This window comes from Pristiophorus japonicus, chromosome 23 (genome assembly GCF_044704955.1).
Source record: "Pristiophorus japonicus isolate sPriJap1 chromosome 23, sPriJap1.hap1, whole genome shotgun sequence".
NCBI lineage: Eukaryota > Metazoa > Chordata > Chondrichthyes > Pristiophoridae > Pristiophorus > Pristiophorus japonicus.
The window spans coordinates 48,569,231-48,593,797 of NC_091999.1; the positions used below are offsets into that span (position 1 = coordinate 48,569,231).

The 24,567-nt window shown below is 43.6% G+C and overlaps 16 non-coding genes across 16 annotated transcripts; all 16 read left to right on the forward strand.

Moving 5' to 3' along the window:
- The first annotated feature begins 412 nt into the window (after nucleotides 1-412).
- On the forward strand, nucleotides 413-484 carry trnad-guc (transfer RNA aspartic acid (anticodon GUC)). Its single transcript has one exon. It is a non-coding gene; the product is annotated as a tRNA-Asp (tRNA).
- Nucleotides 485-700: 216 nt separating this feature from the next.
- trnas-uga (transfer RNA serine (anticodon UGA)) lies at nucleotides 701-782 on the forward strand. Its single transcript has one exon. It is a non-coding gene; the product is annotated as a tRNA-Ser (tRNA).
- A 1,582-nt stretch (nucleotides 783-2,364) lies between these two features.
- Nucleotides 2,365-2,436, forward strand: trnad-guc (transfer RNA aspartic acid (anticodon GUC)). The gene has a single exon. It is a non-coding gene; the product is annotated as a tRNA-Asp (tRNA).
- Nucleotides 2,437-2,653: 217 nt separating this feature from the next.
- trnas-aga (transfer RNA serine (anticodon AGA)) lies at nucleotides 2,654-2,735 on the forward strand. The gene has a single exon. It is a non-coding gene; the product is annotated as a tRNA-Ser (tRNA).
- A 1,580-nt stretch (nucleotides 2,736-4,315) lies between these two features.
- On the forward strand, nucleotides 4,316-4,387 carry trnad-guc (transfer RNA aspartic acid (anticodon GUC)). Its single transcript has one exon. It is a non-coding gene; the product is annotated as a tRNA-Asp (tRNA).
- Nucleotides 4,388-4,604: 217 nt separating this feature from the next.
- trnas-aga (transfer RNA serine (anticodon AGA)) lies at nucleotides 4,605-4,686 on the forward strand. Its single transcript has one exon. It is a non-coding gene; the product is annotated as a tRNA-Ser (tRNA).
- Nucleotides 4,687-6,266: 1,580 nt separating this feature from the next.
- Nucleotides 6,267-6,338, forward strand: trnad-guc (transfer RNA aspartic acid (anticodon GUC)). Its single transcript has one exon. It is a non-coding gene; the product is annotated as a tRNA-Asp (tRNA).
- A 217-nt stretch (nucleotides 6,339-6,555) lies between these two features.
- On the forward strand, nucleotides 6,556-6,637 carry trnas-aga (transfer RNA serine (anticodon AGA)). Its single transcript has one exon. It is a non-coding gene; the product is annotated as a tRNA-Ser (tRNA).
- Nucleotides 6,638-8,492: 1,855 nt separating this feature from the next.
- Nucleotides 8,493-8,574, forward strand: trnas-aga (transfer RNA serine (anticodon AGA)). The gene has a single exon. It is a non-coding gene; the product is annotated as a tRNA-Ser (tRNA).
- Nucleotides 8,575-10,158: 1,584 nt separating this feature from the next.
- On the forward strand, nucleotides 10,159-10,230 carry trnad-guc (transfer RNA aspartic acid (anticodon GUC)). Its single transcript has one exon. It is a non-coding gene; the product is annotated as a tRNA-Asp (tRNA).
- Nucleotides 10,231-12,109: 1,879 nt separating this feature from the next.
- On the forward strand, nucleotides 12,110-12,181 carry trnad-guc (transfer RNA aspartic acid (anticodon GUC)). The gene has a single exon. It is a non-coding gene; the product is annotated as a tRNA-Asp (tRNA).
- A 217-nt stretch (nucleotides 12,182-12,398) lies between these two features.
- trnas-aga (transfer RNA serine (anticodon AGA)) lies at nucleotides 12,399-12,480 on the forward strand. Its single transcript has one exon. It is a non-coding gene; the product is annotated as a tRNA-Ser (tRNA).
- A 1,854-nt stretch (nucleotides 12,481-14,334) lies between these two features.
- trnas-aga (transfer RNA serine (anticodon AGA)) lies at nucleotides 14,335-14,416 on the forward strand. Its single transcript has one exon. It is a non-coding gene; the product is annotated as a tRNA-Ser (tRNA).
- Nucleotides 14,417-16,298: 1,882 nt separating this feature from the next.
- Nucleotides 16,299-16,379, forward strand: trnas-cga (transfer RNA serine (anticodon CGA)). The gene has a single exon. It is a non-coding gene; the product is annotated as a tRNA-Ser (tRNA).
- A 3,844-nt stretch (nucleotides 16,380-20,223) lies between these two features.
- trnaf-aaa (transfer RNA phenylalanine (anticodon AAA)) lies at nucleotides 20,224-20,304 on the forward strand. Its single transcript has one exon. It is a non-coding gene; the product is annotated as a tRNA-Phe (tRNA).
- A 1,879-nt stretch (nucleotides 20,305-22,183) lies between these two features.
- Nucleotides 22,184-22,264, forward strand: trnas-aga (transfer RNA serine (anticodon AGA)). The gene has a single exon. It is a non-coding gene; the product is annotated as a tRNA-Ser (tRNA).
- Nucleotides 22,265-24,567: the final 2,303 nt, after the last annotated feature.

Below are 24,567 nucleotides of genomic sequence, written 5' to 3' on the forward strand. Positions count from 1 at the left end.
CTCTTTCCCATCATTTCGGTCTGTCCATTTCTTTGCCTGTCTCTGTTAGTCCCTGCCTCTAACCTGAGAAGTATTTCCATCATTTTCTGTTTTAGTCTCTATCTCTTTCTCTCTATCTGTCTCTCTCCTTGTCACTGTCTTTATCATTGTCTTTCTCTCACTCTTTCCCTTTCTCTCTTAATAGATCAAACACACAAATCTCTGTCTCTGTATGTGTTTGCGTCTTTTTCTCACCCAATCTGCCTCTCCTTCTCAGACTCACACTTTCTGTCTCTCGTTGTCTCTATCTCGGTGTCTGTCTCTCCCTGTTTGTCGGTTTGTCTCTGTCTCTCAATGTGTCTGTCGACTTCTCATGGTGTCCAGTTCTGTTCACAGCTCGATTCCTGCTCCGACAGAGCAGCTATCCGTCAGTTCCTCGTTAGTATAGTGGTGAGTATCCCCGCCTGTCACGCGGGAGACCGGGGTTCAATTCCCCGACGGGGAGGCAGATGTTTCAAAATGTTGATTTTTACTTCTGTTTCTTGGTAGATACATATTAAAAATTCCAGAGCGAAATCGAACTGTCAAAATACAGGTAGAGGAGTTTGCCTCTTCCAGATTTTTAGCAAACGGAGACTTTTTCAGGATTCTTTGGCCGTCTGCTGCACAGAGATGGATGACTGAGTTTTTTCTGAGTAACGTTTAAAAAGTCAGAGACACAGTAGTCGTGGCCGAGTGGTTAAGGCGATGGACTTGAAATCCATTGGGATTTTCCCGCGCAGGTTCGAATCCTGCCGACTACGATTCTCAGCATTTTTCATTCCATTTCACAATTTAACCAGTTCTCGAACAAACTGATCATGTGATAATTGGAATAACGTCCCACACCTTTCAACACTGACATTTGTTCTCATTTTTATTAATCTTCAATATTCACGATACATCCGATTAAAAAATCGCAACAATCAGTCAAAGTTGCGACAGTGATTCAGCCTGTCTATCCCTCGAGATGTCTAAGGCAGCTGTGCATGTCCGTTGGTGCGTGTAAATTTTTGGTTATGTGTGTCTCTGTGTCTGTCTATCTCTATTTTTGTCTCTGTGTATGTGCAACTGTCTGTGGAAATCATCACCATGAATTTGGTATGTCCTGGAACTTATAAAAAAGACTTGGGGAAAATAATACGGTTGTGAACTTTTGTATCGGCTTTGGTTCAGTGGCAGCATTCTCGACTGAATCAGGAGTTTGTGTGTTCAAGTCGCACTCCTTGGACTTGAGCATATCATCTTGGCTAACACTCAATTGCAGCACTTGGGGAATTTTGCAATGTTGAAGCTGTTGACTTTCGGATGAAATGTTAAATTGAAGCTCCGTCTGCACCCTCGGGTGGATATGAAAGGTCCCAGAGCATTACTCGAAACAGAGTAGGAGAGTTGCCCCCGTGTAAATATTACTAAAAATGTTCGTAAATGCTCACTAAAAGACTATGTGCATGTGTTTGTATGTGGGGTTGGGGTTGAAGCCCAGTTTGTCACAAAGACAGAATCCAAACTCTCACAGGGCCAGGATAACCGAGTGGTTATGTCGTTGGCCTTAACTTCAAAGGCTTTTCCACCGTGGGTTCTTCCCCACTCCTGGTTTCTATTTATTTTAACACAAATTTCCTCCCATTCTGATCAGTGATGTCCGATTTTCATCGGTTGAATCAACAATTTTCTGTAACTATGTGTCACTCTGAACCGATAATGAAATGAAATTGTGAAATGTATCTGTGTCGCTCGGTCTCTGCCTCTCTCTCTCTCTCTACACAGAGCTGTGTATGTGTTTGTATGTCTGAGTCTTTGTCTCTCTCAGTCTGACTCACTCTGTCTGTCCCTGTTTCTCCGTTTGTCTCAGTCTCTCAATCTGTCTCTTTCTCACGGTGCCCACGTCTGTTCCAATGGGATTCTCTCAGATTCTTTGTCTGACTGGCTCTCTCTTTCCCATCATTTCGGTCTGTCCATTTCTTTGCCTGTCTCTGTTAGTCCCTGCCTCTAACCTGAGAAGTATTTCCATCATTTTCTGTTTTAGTCTCTATCTCTTTCTCTCTATCTGTCTCTCTCCTTGTCACTGTCTTTATCATTGTCTTTCTCTCACTCTTTCCCTTTCTCTCTTAATAGATCAAACGCACAAATCTCTGTCTCTGTATGTGTTTGAGTCTTTTTCTCACCCAATCTGCCTCTCCTTCTCAGTCTCACACTTTCTGTCTCTCGTTGTCTCTATCTCGGTGTCTGTCTCTCCCTGTTTGTCGGTTTGTCTCTGTCTCTCAATGTGTCTGTCGACTTCTCATGGTGTCCAGTTCTGTTCACAGCTCGATTCCTGCTCCGACAGAGCAGCTATCCGTCAGTTCCTCGTTAGTATAGTGGTGAGTATCCCCGCCTGTCACGCGGGAGACCGGGGTTCAATTCCCTGACGGGGAGGCAGATGTTTCAAAATGTTGATTTTTACTTCTGTTTCTTGGTAGATACATATTAAAAATTCCACAGCGAAATCCGAACTGTGAAAATACAGGGAGAGGAGTTTGCCTCTTCCAGATTTTTAGCTGACGGAGACCTTTTCAGGATTCTTTGGCCGTCTGCTGCACAGAGATGGATGACTGAGTTTTTTCTGAGTAACGTTTAAAAAGCCAGCGACACAGTAGTCGTGGCCGAGTGGTTAAGGCGATGGACTAGAAATCCATTGGGATTTTCCCGCGCAGGTTGGAATCCTGCCGACTACGATTCTCAGCATTTTTCATTCCATTTCACAATTTAACCAGTTCTCGAACAAACTGATCATGTGATAATTGGAATAACGTCCCACACCTTTCAACACTGACATTTGTTCTCATTTTTATTAATCTGCAATATTCACGATACATCCGATTAAAAAATCGCAACAATCAGTCAAAGTTGCGACAGTGATTCAGCCTGTCTATCCCTCGAGATGTCTAAGGCAGCTGTGCATGCCCGTTGGTGCGTGTAAATTTTTGGTTATGTGTGTCTCTGTGTCTGTCTATCTCTATTTTTGTCTCTGTGTATGTGCAACTGTCTGTGGAAATCATCACCATGAATTTGGTATGTCCTGGAACTTATAAAAAGGACTTGGGGAAAATAATACGGTTGTGAACTTTTGTATCGGCTTTGGTTCAGTGGCAGCATTCTAGACTGAATCAGGAGTTTGTGTGTTCAAGTCGCACTCCTTGGACTTGAGCATATCATCTTGGCTAACACTCAAGTGCAGCACTTGGGGAATTTTGCAATGTTGAAGCTGTTGACTTTCGGATGAAATGTTAAATTGAAGCTCCGTCTGCACCCTCGGGTGGATATGAAAGGTCCCAGAGCATTACTCGAAACAGAGTAGGAGAGTTGCCCCCGTGTAAATATTACTAAAAATGTTCGTAAATGCTCACTAAAAGACAATGTGCATGTGTTTGTATGTGGGGTTGGGGTTGAAGCCCAGTTTGTCACAAAGACAGAATCCAAGCTCTCACAGGGCCAGGATAAACGAGTGGTTATGTCGTTGGCCTTAAACTTCAAAGGGTTTCCACCGTAGGTTCTTCCCCACTCCTGGTTTCTATTTATTTTAACACAGATTTCCTCCCATTCTGATCAGTGATGTCCGATTTTCATCGGTTGAATCAACAATTTTCTGTAAATATGTGTCACTCTGAACCGATAATGAAATGAAATTGTGAAATGTATCTGTGTCGCTCGGTCTCTGCCTCTCTCTCTCTCTCCACAGAGCTGTGTATGTGTTTGTATGTCTGAGTCTTTGTCTCTCTCAGTCTGACTCACTCTGTCTGTCCCTGTTTCTCCGTTTGTCTCAGTCTCTCAATCTGTCTCTTTCTCACGGTGCCCACGTCTGTTCCAATGGGATTCTCTCAGATTCTTTGTCTGACTGGCTCTCTCTTTCCCATCATTTCGGTCTGTCCATTTCTTTGCCTGTCTCTGTTAGTCCCTGCCTCTAACCTGAGAAGTATTTCCATCATTTTCTGTTTTAGTGTCTATCTCTTTCTCTCTATCTGTCTCTCTCCTTGTCACTGTCTTTATCATTGTCTTTCTCTCACTCTTTCCCTTTCTCTCCTAATAGATCAAACACACAAATCTCTGTCTCTGTATGTGTTTGCGTCTTTTTCTCACCCAATCTGCCTCTCCTTCTCAGTCTCACACTTTCTGTCTCTCGTTGTCTCTATCTCGGTGTCTGTCTCTCCCTGTTTGTCGGTTTGTCTCTGTCTCTCAATGTGTCTGTCGACTTCTCATGGTGTCCAGTTCTGTTCACAGCTCGATTCCTGCTCCGACAGAGCAGCTATCCGTCAGTTCCTCGTTAGTATAGTGGTGAGTATCCCCGCCTGTCACGCGGGAGACCGGGGTTCAATTACCCGACGGGGAGGCAGATGTTTCAAAATGTTGATTTTTACTTCTGTTTCTTGGTACATACATATTAAAAATTCCAGAGCGAAATCCGAACTGTGAAAATACAGGGAGAGGAGTTTGCCTCTTCCAGATTTTTAGCTGACGGAGACCTTTTCAGGATTCTTTGGCCGTCTGCTGCACAGAGATGGATGACTGAGTTTTTTCTGAGTAACGTTTAAAAAGCCAGCGACACAGTAGTCGTGGCCGAGTGGTTAAGGCGATGGACTAGAAATCCATTGGGATTTTCCCGCGCAAGTTCGAATCCTGCCGACTACGATTCTCAGCATTTTTCATTCCATTTCACAATTTAACCAGTTCTCGAACAAACTGATCATGTGATAATTGGAATAACGTCCGACACCTTTCAACACTGACATTTGTTCTCATTTTTATTAATCTGCAATATTCACGATACATCCGATTAAAAAATCGCAACAATCAGTCAAAGTTGCGACAGTGATTCAGCCTGTCTATCCCTCGAGATGTCTAAGGCAGCTGTGCATGCCCGTTGGTGCGTGTAAATTTTTGGTTATGTGTGTCTCTGTGTCTGTCTATCTCTATTTTTGTCTCTGTGTATGTGCAACTGTCTGTGGAAATCATCACCATGAATTTGGTATGTCCTGGAACTTATAAAAAGGACTTGGGGAAAATAATACGGTTGTGAACTTTTGTATCGGCTTTGGTTCAGTGGCAGCATTCTCGACTGAATCAGGAGTTTGTGTGTTCAAGTCGCACTCCTTGGACTTGAGCATATCATCTGGGCTAACACTCAAGTGCAGCACTTGGGGAATTTTGCAATCTTGAAGCTGTTGACTTTCGGATGAAATGTTAAATTGAAGCTCCGTCTGCACCCTCGGGTGGATATGAAAGGTCCCAGAGCATTACTCGAAACAGAGTAGGAGAGTTGCCCCCGTGTAAATATTACTAAAAATGTTCGTAAATGCTCACTAAAAGACAATGTGCATGTGTTTGTATGTGGGGTTGGGGTTGAAGCCCAGTTTGTCACAAAGACAGAATCCAAGCTCTCACAGGGCCAGGATAAACGAGTGGTTATGTCGTTGGCCTTAAACTTCAAAGGGTTTCCACCGTAGGTTCTTCCCCACTCCTGGTTTCTATTTATTTTAACACAGATTTCCTCCCATTCTGATCAGTGATGTCCGATTTTCATCGGTTGAATCAACAATTTTCTGTAATTATGTGTCACTCTGAACCGATAATGAAATGAAATTGTGAAATGTATCTGTGTCGCTCGGTCTCTGCCTCTCTCTCTCTCTCCACAGAGCTGTGTATGTGTTTGTATGTCTGAGTCTTTGTCTCTCTCAGTCTGACTCACTCTGTCTGTCCCTGTTTCTCCGTTTGTCTCAGTCTCTCAATCTGTCTCTTTCTCACGGTGCCCACGTCTGTTCCAATGGGATTCTCTCAGATTCTTTTTCTGACTGGCTCTCTCTTTCCCATCATTTCGGTCTGTCCATTTCTTTGCCTGTCTCTGTTAGTCCCTGCCTCTAACCTGAGAAGTATTTCCATCATTTTCTGTTTTAGTCTCTATCTCTTTCTCTCTATCTGTCTCTCTCCTTGTCACTGTCTTTATCATTGTCTTTCTCTCACTCTTTCCCTTTCTCTCTTAATAGATCAAACACACAAATCTCTGTCTCTGTATGTGTTTGCGTCTTTTTCTCACCCAATCTGCCTCTCCTTCTCAGTCTCACACTTTCTGTCTCTCGTTGTCTCTATCTCGGTGTCTGTCTCTCCCTGTTTGTCGGTTTGTCTCTGTCTCTCAATGTGTCTGTCGACTTCTCATGGTATCCAGTTCTGTTCACAGCTCGATTCCTGCTCCGACAGAGCAGCTATCCGTCAGTTCCTCGTTAGTATAGTGGTGAGTATCCCCGCCTGTCACGCGGGAGACCGGGGTTCAATTCCCCGACGGGGAGACAGATGTTTCAAAATGTTGATTTTTACTTCTGTTTCTTGGTACATACATATTAAAAATTCCAGAGCGAAATCCGAACTGTGAAAATACAGGGAGAGGAGTTTGCCTCTTCCAGATTTTTAGCTGACGGAGACCTTTTCAGGATTCTTTGGCCGTCTGCTGCACAGAGATGGATTACTGAGTTTTTTCTGAGTAACGTTTAAAAAGCAGGCGACACAGTAGTCGTGGCCGAGTGGTTAAGGCGATGGACTAGAAATCCATTGGGATTTTCCCGCGCAGGTTCGAATCCTGCCGACTACGATTCGCAGCATTTTTCATTTCATTTCACAATTTAACCAGTTCTCGAACAAACTGATCATGTGATAATTGGAATAACGTCCCACACCTTTCAAAACTGACATTTGTTCTCATTTTTATTAATCTGCAATATTCACGATACATCCGATTAAAAAATCGCGACAATCAGTCAAAGTTGCGACAGTGATTCAGCCTGTCTATCCCTCGAGATGTCTAAGGCATCTGTGCATGCCCGTTGGTGCGTGTAAATTTTTGGTTATGTGTGTCTCTGTGTCTGTCTATCTCTATTTTTGTCTCTGTGTACGTGCAACTGTCTGTGGAAATCATCACCATGAATTTGGTATGTCTTGGAACTTATAAAAAAGACTTGGGGAAAATAATACGGTTGTGAACTTTTGTATCGGCTTTGGTTCAGTGGCAGCATTCTCGACTGAATCAGGAGTTTGTGTGTTCAAGTCGCACTCCTTCGACTTGAGCATATCATCTTGGCTAACACTCAAGTGCAGCACTTGGGGAATTTTGCAATGTTGAAGCTGTTGACTTTCGGATGAAATGTTAAATTGAAGCTCCCTCTGCACCCTCGGGTGGATATGAAAGGTCCCAGAGCATTACTCGAAACAGAGTAGGAGAGTTGCCCCCGTGTCAATATTCCTCAAAATGTTCGTAAATGCTCACTAAAAGACTATGTGCATGTGTTTGTATGTGGGGTTGGGGTTGAAGCCCAGTTTGCTACAGAGACACAAACCAAACTCTCACAGGGCCAGGATAGCCGAGTGGTTAAGGCGTTGGTCTGAAACTTCAAAGGGTTTTTCCAGCGTGGGTTCTTCCCCACTCATGGTATCTATTTAATTTAACACGGATTTCCTCCCATTCTGATCAGTGATATCCGATTTTCATCGGTTGAATCAACAATTTTCTGTAACTATGTTACACTCTGAACCGATAATTAAATGAAATTGTGAAATGTATCTGTGTCGCTCGGTCTCTGCCTCTCTCTTCACAGAGGTTTGTATGTTTGAGTCTTTGTCTCTCTCAGTCTGACTCACTCTGTCTGTCCCTGTTTCTCCGTTTGTCTCAGTCTCTCAATCTGTCTCTTTCTCCCTTTGCCCACGTCTGTTCCAATCGGATTCTCTCAGATTCTTTTTCTGACTGGCTCTCTCTTTCCCATCATTTCGGTCTGTCCATGTCTTTGCCTGTCTCTGTTAGTCCCTGCCTCTAACCTGAGAAGTATTTCCATCATTTTCTGTTTTAGTCTCTATCTCTTTCTCTCTATCTGTCTCTCTCCTTGTCACTGTCTTTATCATTGTCTTTCTCTCACTCTTTCCCTCTCTCTCTTAATAGATCACACACACATCTCTGTCTCTGTATGTGTTGGAGTCTTTTTCTCATCCATTCTGCCTCTCCTTCTCAGTCTCACACTTTCTGTCTCTCGTTGTCTCTATCTCGGTGTCTGTCTCTCCCTGTTTGTCGGTTTGTCTCTGTTTCTCAATGTGTCTGTCGACTTCTCATGGTGTCCAGTTCTGTTCACAGCTCGATTCCTGCTCCGACAGAATACTTGCCCGTCAGTTCCTCGTTAGTAAAGTGGTGAATATCCCTGCCTGTCACGCGGTGAGACCGGGGTTCAATTCCCCGACAGGGCGGCAGTTGTTTCAAAATGTTGAATTTTACATTTGTTTCTTGGTAGAGATACATATTAAAAATTCCAGAGCGACATCGAACTGTGAAAATACAGGCAGAGGAGTTTGCCTCTTCCAGATTTTGAGCTAACGGAGACTTTTTCAGGATTCTTTGGCCGTCTGCTGCACAGAGATGAATGACTGAGTTTTTTCTGAGTAACGTTTAAAAAGCCAGCGACACAGTAGTCGTGGCCGAGTGGTTAAGGCGATGGACTAGAAATCCATCGGGATCTTCCCGCGCAGGTTCGAATCCTGCCGACTACGATTCTCAGCATTTTTCATTCCATTTCACAATTTAACCAGTTCTCTGCCAAACTGATCATGAGATAAATGGAATAACGTCCCAAACCTTTCAACACTGACATTTGTTTCTCATTTTTATTAATCTGCAATATTCACGATACATCAGTTTAAAAAAATCGCAAAAATCCGTCAACGTTGCGACAGTGATTCAGCCTGTCTATCCCGCGAGATGTCTGAGGCATCTGTGCATGCCCGTTGGTGCGTGTAAATTTTTGGTTACGTGTGTGTGTCTCTGTGTCTGTCTATCTCTATTTTTGTCTATGTATATGCGCAACTGTCTGTGGAAATCATCACCATGAATTTGGTATGTCCTGGAACTTATAAAAAAGACTTGGGGAAAATAATACGGTTGTGAACTTTTGTATCGGCTTTGGTTCAGTGGCAGCATTCTCGACTGAATCAGGAGTTTGTGTGTTCAAGTCGCACTCCTTGGACTTGAGCATATCATCTTGGCTAACACTCAAGTGCAGCACTTGGGGAATTTTGCAATGTTGAAGCTGTTGACTTTCGGATGAAATGTTAAATTGAAGCTCCGTCTGCACCCTCGGGTGGATATGAAAGGTCCCAGAGCATTACTCGAAACAGAGTAGGAGAGTTGCCCCCGTGTAAATATTACTAAAAATGTTCGTAAATGCTCACTAAAAGACAATGTGCATGTGTTTGTATGTGGGGTTGGGGTTGAAGCCCAGTTTGTCACAAAGACAGAATCCAAGCTCTCACAGGGTCAGGATAAACGAGTGGTTATGTCGTTGGCCTTAAACTTCAAAGGGTTTCCACCGTAGGTTCTTCCCCACTCCTGGTTTCTATTTATTTTAACACAGATTTCCTCCCATTCTTATCAGTGATGTCTGATTTTCATCGGTTGAATCAACAATTTTCTGTAAATATGTGTCACTCTGAACCGATAATGAAATGAAATTGTGAAATGTATCTGTGTCGCTCGGTCTCTGCCTCTCTCTCTCTCTCCACAGAGCTGTGTATGTGTTTGTATGTCTGAGTCTTTGTCTCTCTCAGTCTGACTCACTCTGTCTGTCCCTGTTTCTCCATTTGTCTCAGTCTCTCAATCTGTCTCTTTCTCACGGTGCCCACGTCTGTTCCAATGGGATTCTCTCAGATTCTTTGTCTGACTGGCTCTCTCTTTCCCATCATTTTGGTCTGTCCATTTCTTTGCCTGTCTCTGTTAGTCCCTGCCTCTAACCTGAGAAGTATTTCCATCATTTTCTGTTTTAGTCTCTATCTCTTTCTCTCTATCTGTCTCTCTCCTTGTCACTGTCTTTATCATTGTCTTTCTCTCACTCTTTCCCTTTCTCTTAATAGATCAAACACACAAATCTCTGTCTCTGTATGTGTTTGCGTCTTTTTCTCACCCAATCTGCCTCTCCTTCTCAGTCTCACACTTTCTGTCTCTCGTTGTCTCTATCTCGGTGTCTGTCTCTCCCTGTTTGTCGGTTTGTCTCTGTCTCTCAATGTGTCTGTCGACTTCTCATGGTGTCCAGTTCTGTTCACAGTTCGATTCCTGCTCCGACAGAGCAGCTATCCGTCAGTTCCTCGTTAGTATAGTGGTGAGTATCCCCGCCTGTCACGCGGGAGACCGGGGTTCAATTCCCCGACGGGGAGGCAGATGTTTCAAAATGTTGATTTTTACTTCTGTTTCTTGGTACATACATATTAAAAATTCCAGAGCGAAATCCGAACTGTGAAAATACAGGGAGAGGAGTTTGCCTCTTCCAGATTTTTAGCTGACGGAGACCTTTTCAGGATTCTTTGGCCGTCTGCTGCACAGAGATGGATGACTGAGGTTTTTCTGAGTAACGTTTAAAAAGCCAGCGACACAGTAGTCGTGGCCCAGTGGTTAAGGCGATGGACTAGAAATCCATTGGGATTTTCCCGCGCAGGTTGGAATCCTGCCGACTGCGATTCTCAGCATTTTTCATTCCATTTCACAATTTAACCAGTTCTCGAACAAACTGATCATGTGATAATTGGAATAACGTCCCACACCTTTCAACACTGACATTTGTTCTCATTTTTATTAATCTGCAATATTCACGATACATCCGATTAAAAAATCGCAACAATCAGTCAAAGTTGCGACAGTGATTCAGCCTGTCTATCCCTCGAGATGTCTAAGGCAGCTGTGCATGCCCGTTGGTGCGTGTAAATTTTTGGTTATGTGTGTCTCTGTGTCTGTCTATCTCTATTTTTGTCTCTGTGTATGTGCAACTGTCTGTGGAAATCATCACCATGAATTTGGTATGTCCTGGAACTTATAAAAAGGACTTGGGGAAAATAATACGGTTGTGAACTTTTGTATCGGCTTTGGTTCAGTGGCAGCATTCTCGACTGAATCAGGAGTTTGTGTGTTCAAGTCGCACTCCTTGGACTTGAGCATATCATCTTGGCTAACACTCAAGTGCAGCACTTGGGGAATTTTGCAATGTTGAAGCTGTTGACTTTCGGATGAAATGTTAAATTGAAGCTCCGTCTGCACCCTCGGGTGGATATGAAAGGTCCCAGAGCCTTACTCGAAACAGAGTAGGAGAGTTGCCCCCGTGTAAATATTACTAAAAATGTTCGTAAATGCTCACTAAAAGACAATGTGCATTTGTTTGTATGTGGGGTTGGGGTTGAAGCCCAGTTTGTCACAAAGACAGAATCCAAGCTCTCACAGGGCCAGGATAAACGAGTGGTTATGTCGTTGGCCTTAAACTTCAAAGGGTTTCCACCGTAGGTTCTTCCCCACTCCTGGTTTCTATTTATTTTAACACAGATTTCCTCCCATTCTGATCAGTGATGTCCGATTTTCATCGGTTGAATCAACAATTTTCTGTAAATATGTGTCACTCTGAACCGATAATGAAATGAAATTGTGAAATGTATCTGTGTCGCTCGGTCTCTGCCTCTCTCTCTCTCTCCACAGAGCTGTGTATGTGTTTGTATGTCTGAGTCTTTGTCTCTCTCAGTCTGACTCACTCTGTCTGTCCCTGTTTCTCCGTTTGTCTCAGTCTCTCAATCTGTCTCTTTCTCACGGTGCCCACGTCTGTTCCAATGGGATTCTCTCAGATTCTTTGTCTGACTGGCTCTCTCTTTCCCATCATTTCGGTCTGTCCATTTCTTTGCCTGTCTCTGTTAGTCCCTGCCTCTAACCTGAGAAGTATTTCCATCATTTTCTGTTTTAGTCTCTATCTCTTTCTCTCTATCTGTCTCTCTCCTTGTCACTGTCTTTATCATTGTCTTTCTCTCACTCTTTCCCTTTCTCTCTTAATAGATCAAACACACAAATCTCTGTCTCTGTATGTGTTTGCGTCTTTTTCTCACCCAATCTGCCTCTCCTTCTCAGTCTCACACTTTCTGTCTCTCGTTGTCTCTATCTCGGTGTCTGTCTCTCCCTGTTTGTCGGTTTGTCTCTGTCTCTCAATGTGTCTGTCGACTTCTCATGGTGTCCAGTTCTGTTCACAGCTCGATTCCTGCTCCGACAGAGCAGCTATCCGTCAGTTCCTCGTTAGTATAGTGGTGAGTATCCCCGCCTGTCACGCGGGAGACCGGGGTTCAATTCCCCGACGGGGAGGCAGATGTTTCAAAATGTTGATTTTTACTTCTGTTTCTTGGTACATACATATTAAAAATTCCAGAGCGAAATCCGAACTGTGAAAATACAGGGAGAGGAGTTTGCCTCTTCCAGATTTTTAGCTGACGGAGACCTTTTCAGGATTCTTTGGCCGTCTGCTGCACAGAGATGGATTACTGAGTTTTTTCTGAGTAACGTTTAAAAAGCAGGCGACACAGTAGTCGTGGCCGAGTGGTTAAGGCGATGGACTAGAAATCCATTGGGATTTTCCCGCGCAGGTTCGAATCCTGCCGACTACGATTCGCAGCATTTTTCATTTCATTTCACAATTTAACCAGTTGTCGAACAAACTGATCATGTGATAATTGGAATAACGTCCCACACCTTTCAAAACTGACATTTGTTCTCATTTTTATTAATCTGCAATATTCACGATACATCCGATTAAAAAATCGCGACAATCAGTCAAAGTTGCGACAGTGATTCAGCCTGTCTATCCCTCGAGATGTCTAAGGCATCTGTGCATGCCCGTTGGTGCGTGTAAATTTTTGGTTATGTGTGTCTCTGTGTCTGTCTATCTCTATTTTTGTCTCTGTGTATGTGCAACTGTCTGTGGAAATCATCACCATGAATTTGGTATGTCTTGGAACTTATAAAAAAGACTTGGGGAAAATAATACGGTTGTGAACTTTTGTATCGGCTTTGGTTCAGTGGCAGCATTCTCGACTGAATCAGGAGTTTGTGTGTTCAAGTCGCACTCCTTCGACTTGAGCATATCATCTTGGCTAACACTCAAGTGCAGCACTTGGGGAATTTTGCAATGTTGAAGCTGTTGACTTTCGGATGAAATGTTAAATTGAAGCTCCGTCTGCACCCTCGGGTGGATATGAAAGGTCCCAGAGCATTACTCGGAACAGAGTAGGAGAGTTGCCCCCGTGTCAATATTCCTCAAAATGTTCGTAAATGCTCACTAAAAGACTATGTGCATGTGTTTGTATGTGGGGTTGGGGTTGAAGCCCAGTTTGCTACAGAGACACAAACCAAACTCTCACAGGACCAGGATAGCCGAGTGGTTAAGGCGTTGGTCTTAAACTTCAAAGGGTTTTTCCAGCGTGGGTTCTTCCCCACTCATGGTATCTATTTAATTTAACACGGATTTCCTCCCATTCTGATCAGTGATATCCGATTTTCATCGGTTGAATCAACAATTTTCTGTAACTATGTTACACTCTGAACCGATAATGAAATGAAATTGTGAAATGTATCTGTGTCGCTCGGTCTCTGCCTCTCTCTTCACAGAGGTTTGTATGTTTGAGTCTTTGTCTCTCTCAGTCTGACTCACTCTGTCTGTCCCTGTTTCTCCGTTTGTCTCAGTCTCTCAATCTGTCTCTTTCTCCCTTTGCCCACGTCTGTTCCAATCGGATTCTCTCAGATTCTTTTTCTGACTGGCTCTCTCTTTCCCATCATTTCGGTCTGTCCATGTCTTTGCCTGTCTCTGTTAGTCCCTGCCTCTAACCTGAGAAGTATTTCCATCATTTTCTGTTTTAGTCTCTATCTCTTTCTCTCTATCTGTCTCTCTCCTTGTCACTGTCTTTATCATTGTCTTTCTCTCACTCTTTCCCTCTCTCTCTTAATAGATCACACACACATCTCTGTCTCTGTATGTGTTGGAGTCTTTTTCTCATCCATTCTGCCTCTCCTTCTCAGTCTCACACTTTCTGTCTCTCGTTGTCTCTATCTCGGTGTCTGTCTCTCCCTGTTTGTCGGTTTGTCTCTGTTTCTCAATGTGTCTGTCGACTTCTCATGGTGTCCAGTTCTGTTCACAGCTCGATTCCTGCTCCGACAGAATACTTGCCCGTCAGTTCCTCGTTAGTAAAGTGGTGAATATCCCTGCCTGTCACGCGGGAGACCGGGGTTCAATTCCCCGACAGGGCGGCAGTTGTTTCAAAATGTTGAATTTTACATTTGTTTCTTGGTAGAGATACATATTAAAAATTCCAGAGCGACATCGAACTGTGAAAATACAGGCAGAGGAGTTTGCCTCTTCCAGATTTTGAGCTAACGGAGACTTTTTCAGGATTCTTTGGCCGTCTGCTGCACAGAGATGAATGACTGAGTTTTTTCTGAGTAACGTTTAAAAAGCCAGCGACACAGTCGTCGTGGCCGAGTGGTTAAGGCGATGGACTAGAAATCCATTGGGATTTTCCCGCGCAGGTTCGAATCCTGCCGACTACGATTCTCAGCATTTTTCATTCCATTTCACAATTTAACCAGTTCTCTGCCAAACTGATCATGAGATAAATGGAATAACGTCCGAAACCTTTCAACACTGACATTTGTTTCTCATTTTTATTAATCTGCAATATTCACGATACATCAGTTTAAAAAAATCGCAAAAATCCGTCAACGTTGCGACAGTGATTCAGCCTGTCTATCCCGCGAGATGTCTGAGGCATCTGTGCATGCCCGTTGGTGCGTGTAAATTTTTGGTTACGTGTGTGTGTCTCTGTGTCTGTCTATCTCTATTTTTGTCTATGTATATGCGCAACTGTCTGTGGAAATCATCACCATGAATTTGGTATGTCCTGGAACTTATAAAAAAGACTTGGGGAAAATAATACGGTTGTGAACTTTTGTATCGGCTTTGGTTCAGTGGCAGCATTCTCGACTGAATCAGGACTTTGTGTGTTCAAGTCGCACTCCTTGGACTTGAGCATATCATCTTGGCTAACACTCAAGTGCAGCCCTTGGGGAATTTTGCAATGTTGAAGCTGTTGACTTTCGGATGAAATGTTAAATTGAAGCTCCGTATGCAACCTCGGGTGGATATGAAAGGTCCCAGAGCATTACTCGAAACAGAGTAGGAGAGTTGCCCCCGTGTCAATATTCCTAAAAATGTTCGTAAATGCTCACTAAAAGACTATGTGCATGTGTTTGTATGTGCGGTTGGGGTTGAAGCCCAGTTTGTCACAGAGACACAAAGCAAGCGCTCACCGGACCAGGATAGCCGAGTGGTTAAGGCGTTGGCCTTAAACTTCAAAGGGTTTTTCCAGCGTGGCTTCTTCCCCACTCCTGGTATCTATTTAATTCAACACGATTTCCTCCCATTCTGATCAGTGATATCCGATTTTCAACGGTTGAATCAACAATTTTCTGTATCTATGTGACATTCTGAACCGATAATGAAATGAAATTGTGAAATGTATCTTTGTCGCTCGGTCTCTCCCTCTCTCTCTCTCGCCACAGAGCTGTGTATGTGTTTGTATGTTTGAGACTTTGTCTCTCTCAGTCTGACACACTCTGTCTGTCCCTGTTTCTCCGTTTGTCTCAATCTCTCAATCTGTCTCTTTCTCACGGTGCCCACGTCTGTTCCAATGGGATTCTCTCAGATTCTTTTTCTGACTGGCTCTCTCTTTCCCATCATTTCGGTCTGTCCATGTCTTTGCCTTTTTCTGTTAGTCTCTGCCTCTAACCTGAGATGTATTTCCATCATTTTCTGTTTTAGTCTCTATCTCTCTCTCTCTATCTGTCTCTCTCCTTGTCACTGTCTTTATCATTGTCTTTCTCTCACTCTTTCCCTTTCTCTCTTAATAGATCACACACACACATCTCTGTCTCTGTATGTGTTGGAGTCTTTTTCTCACCCAATCTGCCTCTCCTTCTCAGTCTCACATTTTCTGTCTCTCGTTGTCTCTATCTCGGTATCTGTCTCTCCCTGTTTGTCGGTTTGTCTCTGTCTCTCAATGTGTCTGTCGACTTCTCATGGTGTCCAGTTCTGTTCACAGTGGCTCGATTCCTGCTCTGACAGAAATGGTACACGTCGGTTCCTCGTTAGTATAGTGGTGAGTATCACCGCCTGTCACGCGGGGAAACCGGGTTTCAATTCCCCGACGGGGAGGCAGTTGTTTCAAATTGTAAAATTTTACTTCTGTTTCTTGGAAGAGATACATATCAAAAAGTTCCAGAGCAATATCGAACTGTATAAATACAGGTGGAGGAGGTTGCCTCGTACAGATTTTTAGCAAACGGAGAATTTTTCAGGAGTCTTTGGCCATCTGCTGCACAGAGATGGATGACTGAGTTTATTCTGAGTATCGTTTAAAAAGGCAGCGACACAGTAGTCGTGGCCGAGTGGTTAAGGCGATGGAGTCGAAATCCATTGGTTTATTCTGCGCAGGTTCGAATCCTGCCGACCACGATTCTCAGCATTTTTCATTCCATTTCACAACTTAACCGGTTCTCTGCCAAACTGATCCTGAGATAGATGGAATAACGTCCCACACCTTTCAACACTGACATTTTTTTCTCATTTTTATTAATCTGCAATATTCACGATACATCCGTTTCAAAAATCGCAAACATCAGTCAAAGTTCCGACAGTGATTCAGCCTGTCTATCCCTCGAGATGACGAAGGCATCTGTGCATGCCCGTTGGTGCGTGCAAATTTTTGGTTATGTGTTTGTGTGTCTCTGTGTCTGTCTATCTCTATATATGTCTCTTTGTATGTGCAACTCTCTGTGGAAATCATCACCATGAATTTTATATGTCCTGGAACTTATAAAACAGACTTGGGGGAAATAATAAGGTTGTGAACTTTTGTATCGGCTTTGGTTCAGTGGCAGCATTCTCGACTGAATCGGGAGTTTGTGTGTTCAAGTCGCACTTCTGAGACGTGAGCATTATGATCTTGGCAAACACTCAAGTGCAGAACTTCGGGAATTTTGCAATGTTGAAGCTGTTGGCTTTCGGATGAAATGTTAAATTTAAGCTCCGTCTGCACCCTCGGGTGGAGATGAAAGTTCCCAGTGCATTACTCGAAAAAGAATAGGAGAGTTGCCCCCGTCTCAATATTACTAAAAATGTTCGCAAATGCTCACTGAAAGCCGATGTGTATGTGTTTGTATGTGGGGTCGGGGTTGAAGCCCAGATTCTCACAGAGACAGAATGCAGGTTCTCACAGGACCAGGATAGCCGAGTGGTTGAGGCGTTGTCCTTGAATTTTAATGGCTTTTTCCCGCGAGGTTTCGTACCCCACTCCTGGTATCTCTTTAATTTAACACGGATTTCCTCCCATTGTGATCAGTGAGACCGGATTTTCATCGGTTGAATCAGCAATTTTCTGTAACAATGTGACACTTTGAACCGATAATGAAATGAAATTGTGAAATATATCTGCGTCGCTCGGTCTCTACCTCTCTCTCTCTCTTCAGAGAGTTGTGTATGTGTTTGTATGTTTGAGTCTTTGTCTCTCTCAGTCTGACTCACTCTGTCTGTCCCTGTTTCTCTGTTTGTCTCTGTCTCTCAACCTGTCTCTTTCTCACGGTGCCACGCCTGTTCCAATGGGATTCTCTGAGACTCTTTGTCTGACTGACTCTCTCTTTCCCATCATTTCGGTCTGTCCATGCCTTTGCCTGTCTCTGTTAGTCCCTGCCTGTAAGCTGAGAAGTATTTCCATCATTTTCTGTTATAGTCTCTATCGCTCTCTCTCCATCTGTGTCTCTCCTTGTCACTGTTTTTATCATTGTCTTTCTATCACTCTTTCCCTCTCTCTCTGAATAGATCACACACACACATCTCTGTATATGTATATGTTTGAGTCTTTTTCTGACTCAGTCTGCCTCTCCTTCTCAGTCTCACACTTTCTGTCTCTCGTTATCTCTATCTCGCTGTCTGTCTCTCCCTGTTTGTCGGTTTGTCTCTGTCTCTCAATGTGTCTGTCGACTTCTCATGGTGTCCAGTTCTGCTCACAGTTGCTCGATTCCTGCTCTGACGGAAGTGGTGCACGTCAGTTCGTCGTTAGTATAGTGGTGAGTATCCCCGCCTGTCACGCGTGGAGACCGGGGTTCAATTCCCCGACGGGGAGGCAGTTGTTTCAAATTGTAAAATTTTACTTCTGTTTCATGGAAGAGATTCATATCAAAAAGTTCCAGAGTAATATCGAACTGTAAAAATACAGGTAGAGGAGGTTGCCTCGTATAGATTTTAAGCAAACGGAGAATTTTTCAGGAGTCTTTGGCCATCTGCTGCACAGAGATGGATGACTGAGTTTTTTCTGAGTGACGTTTAAAAAGGCAGCGACACAATAGTCGTGGCCGAGTGGTTAAGGCGATGGACTAGAAATCCATTGGGTTATCCCGCGGAGGTTCGAATCCTGCCGACTACGATTCGCAGCATTTTTCATTCCATTTCACAATTTAACCGGTTCTCTGCCGAACTGATCCTGAGATAGATGGAATAACGTCCCACACCTTTTAACACTGACATTTTTTTCTCATTTTTATTAATCTGCAATATTCACGATACATCCGTTTCAAAAATCGCAAACATCAGTCAAAGTTCCGACAGTGATTTAGCCTGTCTGTCCCTCGAGATGACGAAGGCATCTGTGCATGCCCGTTGGTGCGTGCAAATTTTTGGTTATGTGTGTCTCTGTGTCTGTCTATCTCTATATATGTCTCTGTGTATGTGCAACTCTCTGTGGAAATCATCACCATGAATTTTATATGTCCTGGAACTTAGAAAACAGACTTGGGGGAAATAATAAGGTTGTGAACTTTTGTATCGGCTTTGGTTCAGTGGCAGCATTCTCGACTGAATCGGGAGTTTGTGTGTTCAAGTCGCACTTCTGAGACTTGAGCATTATCATCTTGGCTAACACTCAAGTGCAGCACTTGGGGAATTTTGTAATGTTGAAGCTGTTGGCTTTCGGATGAAATGTTAAATTGAAGCTCCGTCTGCACCCTCGGGTGGATATGAAAGTTCCCAGTGCATTATTCGAAAAAGAATAGGAGAGTTGCCCCCGTCTCAATATTACTAAAAATGTTCGTAAATGCTCACTGAAAGCCAATGTGTATGTGTTTGTATGTGGGGTTGTGGTTGAAGCCCAGTTTCTCACAGAGACAGAATGCAGGTTCTCACAGGACCAATATAGCCGAGTGGTTGAGGCGTTGGCCTTAAATTTTAATGGCTTTTTCCCGCGCTGTTTCGTACCCGACTCCTGGTATCTCTTTAATTTAACACGGATTTCCTCCCATTCTGATCAGTGAGACCGGATTTTCATCGGTTGAATCAGCAATTTTCTGTAACAATGTGACTCTCTGAACCGATAATGAAATGAAATTGTGAAATATATCTGCGTCGCTCGGTCTCTACCTCTCTCTCTCTCTTCAGAGAGTGGTGTATGTGTTTGTATGTTTGAGTCTTTGTCTCTCTCAGTCTGACTCACTCTGTCTGTCCCTGTTTCTCTGTTTGTCTCTGTCTCTCAATCTGTCTCTTTCTCACGGTGCCACGCCTGTTCCAATGGGATTCTCTGAGACTGTTTGTCTGACTGGCTCTCTCTTTCCCATCATTTCGGTCTGTCCATGCCTTTGCCTGTCTCTGTTAGTCCCTGCCTGTAAGTTGAGAAGTATTTCCATCATTTTCTGTTTTATTCTCTATCGCTCTCTCTCCATCTGTCTCTCTCCTTGTCACTGTCTTTATCATTGTCTTTCTCTCATTCTTTCCCTCTCTCTCTTAATAGATCACACACACACATCAATGTATATGTATATGTTTGAGTCTTTTTCTCACTCAGTCTGCCTCTCCTTCTCAGTCTCACACTTTCTGTCTCTCGTTGTCTCGATCTCGCTGTCTGTCTCTCCCTGTTTGTCGGTTTGTCTCTGTCTCTCCATGTGTCTGTCGACTTCTCATGGTGTCCAGTTCTGCTCACAGTTGCTCGATTCCTGCTCTGACGGAAGTGGTGCACGTCAGTTCCTCGTTAGTATAGTGGTGTGTATCCCTGCCTGTCACGCGGGAGACCGGGTTTCAATTCCCCAACGGGGAGGCAGTTGTTTCAAGATGTAGAATTTTACTTCTGTTTCTTGGAAGAGATTCATATTAAAGATTTCCAGAGCAATATCGAACTGTAAAAATACAGGTAGATGAGATTGCCTCGTTTCGATTTTTAGCAAACGGAGAATTTTTCAGGAGTCTTTGGCCGTCTGCTGCACAGAGATGGATGACTGAGTTTTTTCTGAGTAACGTTTAAAATGACAGTAACAAAGCAGTCGTGGCCGAGTGGTTAAGGCGATGGACTAAAAATCCATGGGGTTATCCCGCGCAGGTTCGAATCCTGCCGACTACGATTCTCAGCATTTTTCATTCCATTTCACAAGTTAACCGGTTGTCTGCCAAACTGATCCTGAGATAGATGGAATAACGTCCCACACCTTTCAACACTGACATTTCTTTCTCATTTTTATTAATCTGCAATATTCACCATCCATCCGTTTCAAAAATCGCAAACATCAGTCAAAGTTGCGACAGTGATTCAGCCTGTCTATCCCTCGAGATGTCTGAGGCATCTGTGCATGCCCGTTGGTGCGTGTAAATTTTTAGTTATGTGTGTGCGTGTCTCTGTGTCTGTCTATTTCTATATATGTCTCTGTGTATGTGCAACTGTCTGTGGAAATCATCACCATGAATTTGGTATGTCCTGGAACTTATAAAAAAGACTTGGGGGAAATAATAAGGTTGTGAACTTTTGTATCGGCTTTGGTTCAGTGGCAGCATTCTCGACTGAATCGGGCGTTTGTGTGTTCAATTCGCACTTCTGCGACTTAAGCATTATCATCTTGGCTAACACTCAAGTGCAGCACTTGGGGAATTTTGCAATGTTGAAGCTGTTGATTTTAGGATGAAATGTTAAATTGAAGCTCCGTCTGCACCCTCGGGTGGATATGAAAGTTCCCAGTGCATTACTCGAAAAACAATAGGAGAGTTGCCCCCGTCTCAATTTTACTAAAAATGTTCGTAAATACTCACTGAAAGCCGATGTGTATGTGTTTGTATGTGGGGTTGGGGTTGAAGCCCAGATTCTCACAGGGACAGAATGCAGGTTCTCAGAGGACCAGGATAGCCGAGTGGTTGAGGCGTTGGCCTTAAATTTTAAAGGTTTTTTCCCGCGTAGGTTCGTACCCCACTCCTGGTATCTCTTTAATTTAACACGGATTTCCTCCCATTCTGATCAGTGAGACCGGATTTTCATCGGTTGAATCAGCAATTTTCTGTAACAATGTGACACTCTGAACCGATAATGAAATGAAATTGTGAAATGTATCTGTGTCGCTCGGTCTCTGCCTCTCTCGCTCTCTTCAGAGAGTTGTGTATGTGTTTGTATGTTTGAGTCTTTGTCTCTCTCAGTCTGACTCACTCTGTCTGTCCCTGTTTCTCTGTTTGTCTCTGTCTCTATATCTGTCTCTTTCTCACGGTGCCACGTCTGTTCCAATGGGATTCTCTGAGACTCTTTTTCTGACTGGCTCTCTCTTTCCCATCATTTCGGTCTGTCCATGTCTTTGCCTGTCTCTGTTAGTCCCTGCCTGTAAGCTGAGAAGTATTTCCATCATTTTCTGTTTTGGTCTCGATCGCTCTCTCTCCAACTGTCTGCTTGTCACTGTCTTTATCATTGTCTTTCTATCACTCTTTCCTTCTCTCTCTTCATAGATCACACACACACATCTCTGTATATGTATATGTTTGAGTCTTTTTCTCACTCAGTCTGCCTCTCCTTCTCAGTCTCACACTTTCTGTCTCTCGTTGTCTCTATCTCGCTGTCTGTCTCTCCCTGTTTGTCGGTTTTTCTCTGTCTCTCAATGTGTCTGTCCACTTCTCATGGTGTCCAGTTCTGTTCACAGTGGCTCGATTACTGCTCTGACAGAACTGGTACACGTCAGTTCCTCGTTAGTATAGTGGTGAGTATCCCCGCCTGTCACGCGGGAGAGAGGGGTTCAATTCCCAACGGGGAGGCAGTTGTTTCAAGATGTCGAATTTTACTTCTGTTTCTTGGAAGAGATGCATATTAAAAAGTTCCAGAGCAATCTCGAACTGTAAAAATACAGGTAGATGAGATTGCCTCGTCCAGATTTTTAGCAAATGGAGAATTTTTCAGGAGTCTTTGGCCGTCTGCTGCACAGAGATGGATGACTGAGTTTTTTCTGAGTAACGTTTAAAATGACAGTGACAAAGCAGTCGTGGCCGAGTGGTTAAGGCGATGGACTAGAAATCCATGGGGTTATCCCGCGCAGGTTCGAATCCTGCCGACTACGATTCTCAGCATTTTTCATTCCATTTCACAAGTTAACCGGTTGTCTGCCAAACTGATCCTGAGATAGATGGAATAACGTCCCACACCTTTCAACACTGACATTTCTTTCTCATTTTTATTAATCTGCAATATTCACGATCCATCCGTTTCAAAAATCGCAAACATCAGTCAAAGTTGCGACAGTGATTCAGCCTGTCTATCCCTCGAGATGTCTGAGGCATCTGTGCATGCCCGTTGGTGCGTGTAAATTTTTAGTTATGTGTGTGCGTGTCTCTGTGTCTGTCTATTTCTATATATGTCTCTGTGTATGTGCAACTGTCTGTGGAAATCATCACCATGAATTTGGTATGTCCTGGAACTTATAAAAAAGACTTGGGGGAAATAATAAGGTTGTGAACTTTTGTATCGGCTTTGGTTCAGTGGCAGCATTCTCGACTGAATCGGGCGTTTGTGTGTTCAATTCGCACTTCTGCGACTTAAGCATTATCATCTTGGCTAACACGCAAGTGCAGCACTTGGGGAATTTTGCAATGTTGAAGCTGTTGATTTTAGGATGAAATGATAAATTGAAGCTCCGTCTGCACCCTCGGGTGGATATGAAAGTTCCCAGTGCATTACTCGAAAAACAATAGGAGAGTTGCCCCCGTCTCAATTTTACTAAAAATGTTCGTAAATACTCACTGAAAGCCGATGTGTATGTGTTTGTATGTGGGGTTGGGGTTGAAGCCCAGATTCTCACAGGGACAGAATGCAGGTTCTCAGAGGACCAGGATAGCCGAGTGGTTGAGGCGTTGGCCTTAAATTTTAAAGGTTTTTTCCCGCGTAGGTTCGTACCCCACTCCTGGTATCTCTTTAATTTAACACGGATTTCCTCCCATTCTGATCAGTGAGACCGGATTTTCATCGGTTGAATCAGCAATTTTCTGTAACAATGTGACACTCTGAACCGATAATGAAATGAAATTGTGAAATGTATCTGTGTCGCTCGGTCTCTGCCTCTCTCGCTCTCTTCAGAGAGTTGTGTATGTGTTTGTATGTTTGAGTCTTTGTCTCTCTCAGTCTGGATGGAATAACGTCCCACTCCTTTCAACTTTGAAATTTTTTTCTCATTTTTATTGATCTGAAATATTCACGATACATACGTTTCAAAAATCGCAAACATCAGTCAAAGTTGCGACAGTGATTCAGCCTGTCTTTCCCTCGAGATGTCTGAGGCATCTGTGCATGCCCGTTGGTGCGTGCAAATTTTTAGTTATGTGTGTGTGGGTCTCTGTGTCTGTCTATCTCTTTATATGTCTCTGTGTATGTGCAACTGTCTGTGGAAATCATCACCATGAATTTGGTATGTCCTGGAACTTATAAAAACGACCTGGGGAAAATAATACGGTTGTGAACTTTTGTATCGGCTTTGGTTCAGTGGCCGCATTCTCGACTGAATCGGGAGTTTGTCTGTTCAAGTCGCACTCCTGAGACTTGAGCATATCATCTTGGCTAACACTCAAGTGCAGCACTTGGGGAATTTTGCAATGTTGAAGCTGTTGACTTTCGGATGAAATGTTAAATTGAAGCTCCGTCTGCACCCTCGGGTGGATATGAAAGTTCCCAGTGTATTACTCGAAAAAGAATAGGAGAGTTGCCCCCATGTCAATATTACTAAAAATGTTCGTTAATGCTCACTGAAAGCCGATGTGTATGTATTTGTATGTGGGGTTGGGTTTGAAGCCCAGATTCTCACAGAGACAGAATCCAGGTTCTCACAGGACCAGAATAGCCGAGTGGTTGAGGCGTTGGCCTTAAAACTCAACGGGTTTGTCCCGCGTGGGTTCGTCCCCCACTTCTGGTATCTCTTTAATTTAACACGGATTTCCTCCCATTCTGATCAGTGAGACCGGATTTTCATCGGTTGAATCAGCAATTTTCTGTAACAATGTGACACTCTGAACCGATAATAAAATGAAATTGTGAAATGTATCTGTGTCGCTCGGTTTCTGCCTCTCTCTCTCTTCAGAGAGTGTTGTATGTTTGAGTCTTTGTCTCTCTCAGTCTGACTCACTCTGTCTGTCCCTGTTTCTCTGTTTGTCTCTGTCTCTCAATCTGTCTCTTTCTCACGGTGCCACGTCTGTTCCAATGGGATTCTCTCAGACTCTTTGTCTGACCCGCTCTCTCTTTCCCATCATCATTTCGGTCTGTCCATGTCTTTGCCTGTCTCTGTTAGTCCCTGCTTGTAAGCTGAGAAGTATTTCCATCATTTTCTGTTTTAGTCTCTATCGCTCTCTCTCTATCTCTCTCTCTCCGCGTCACTGT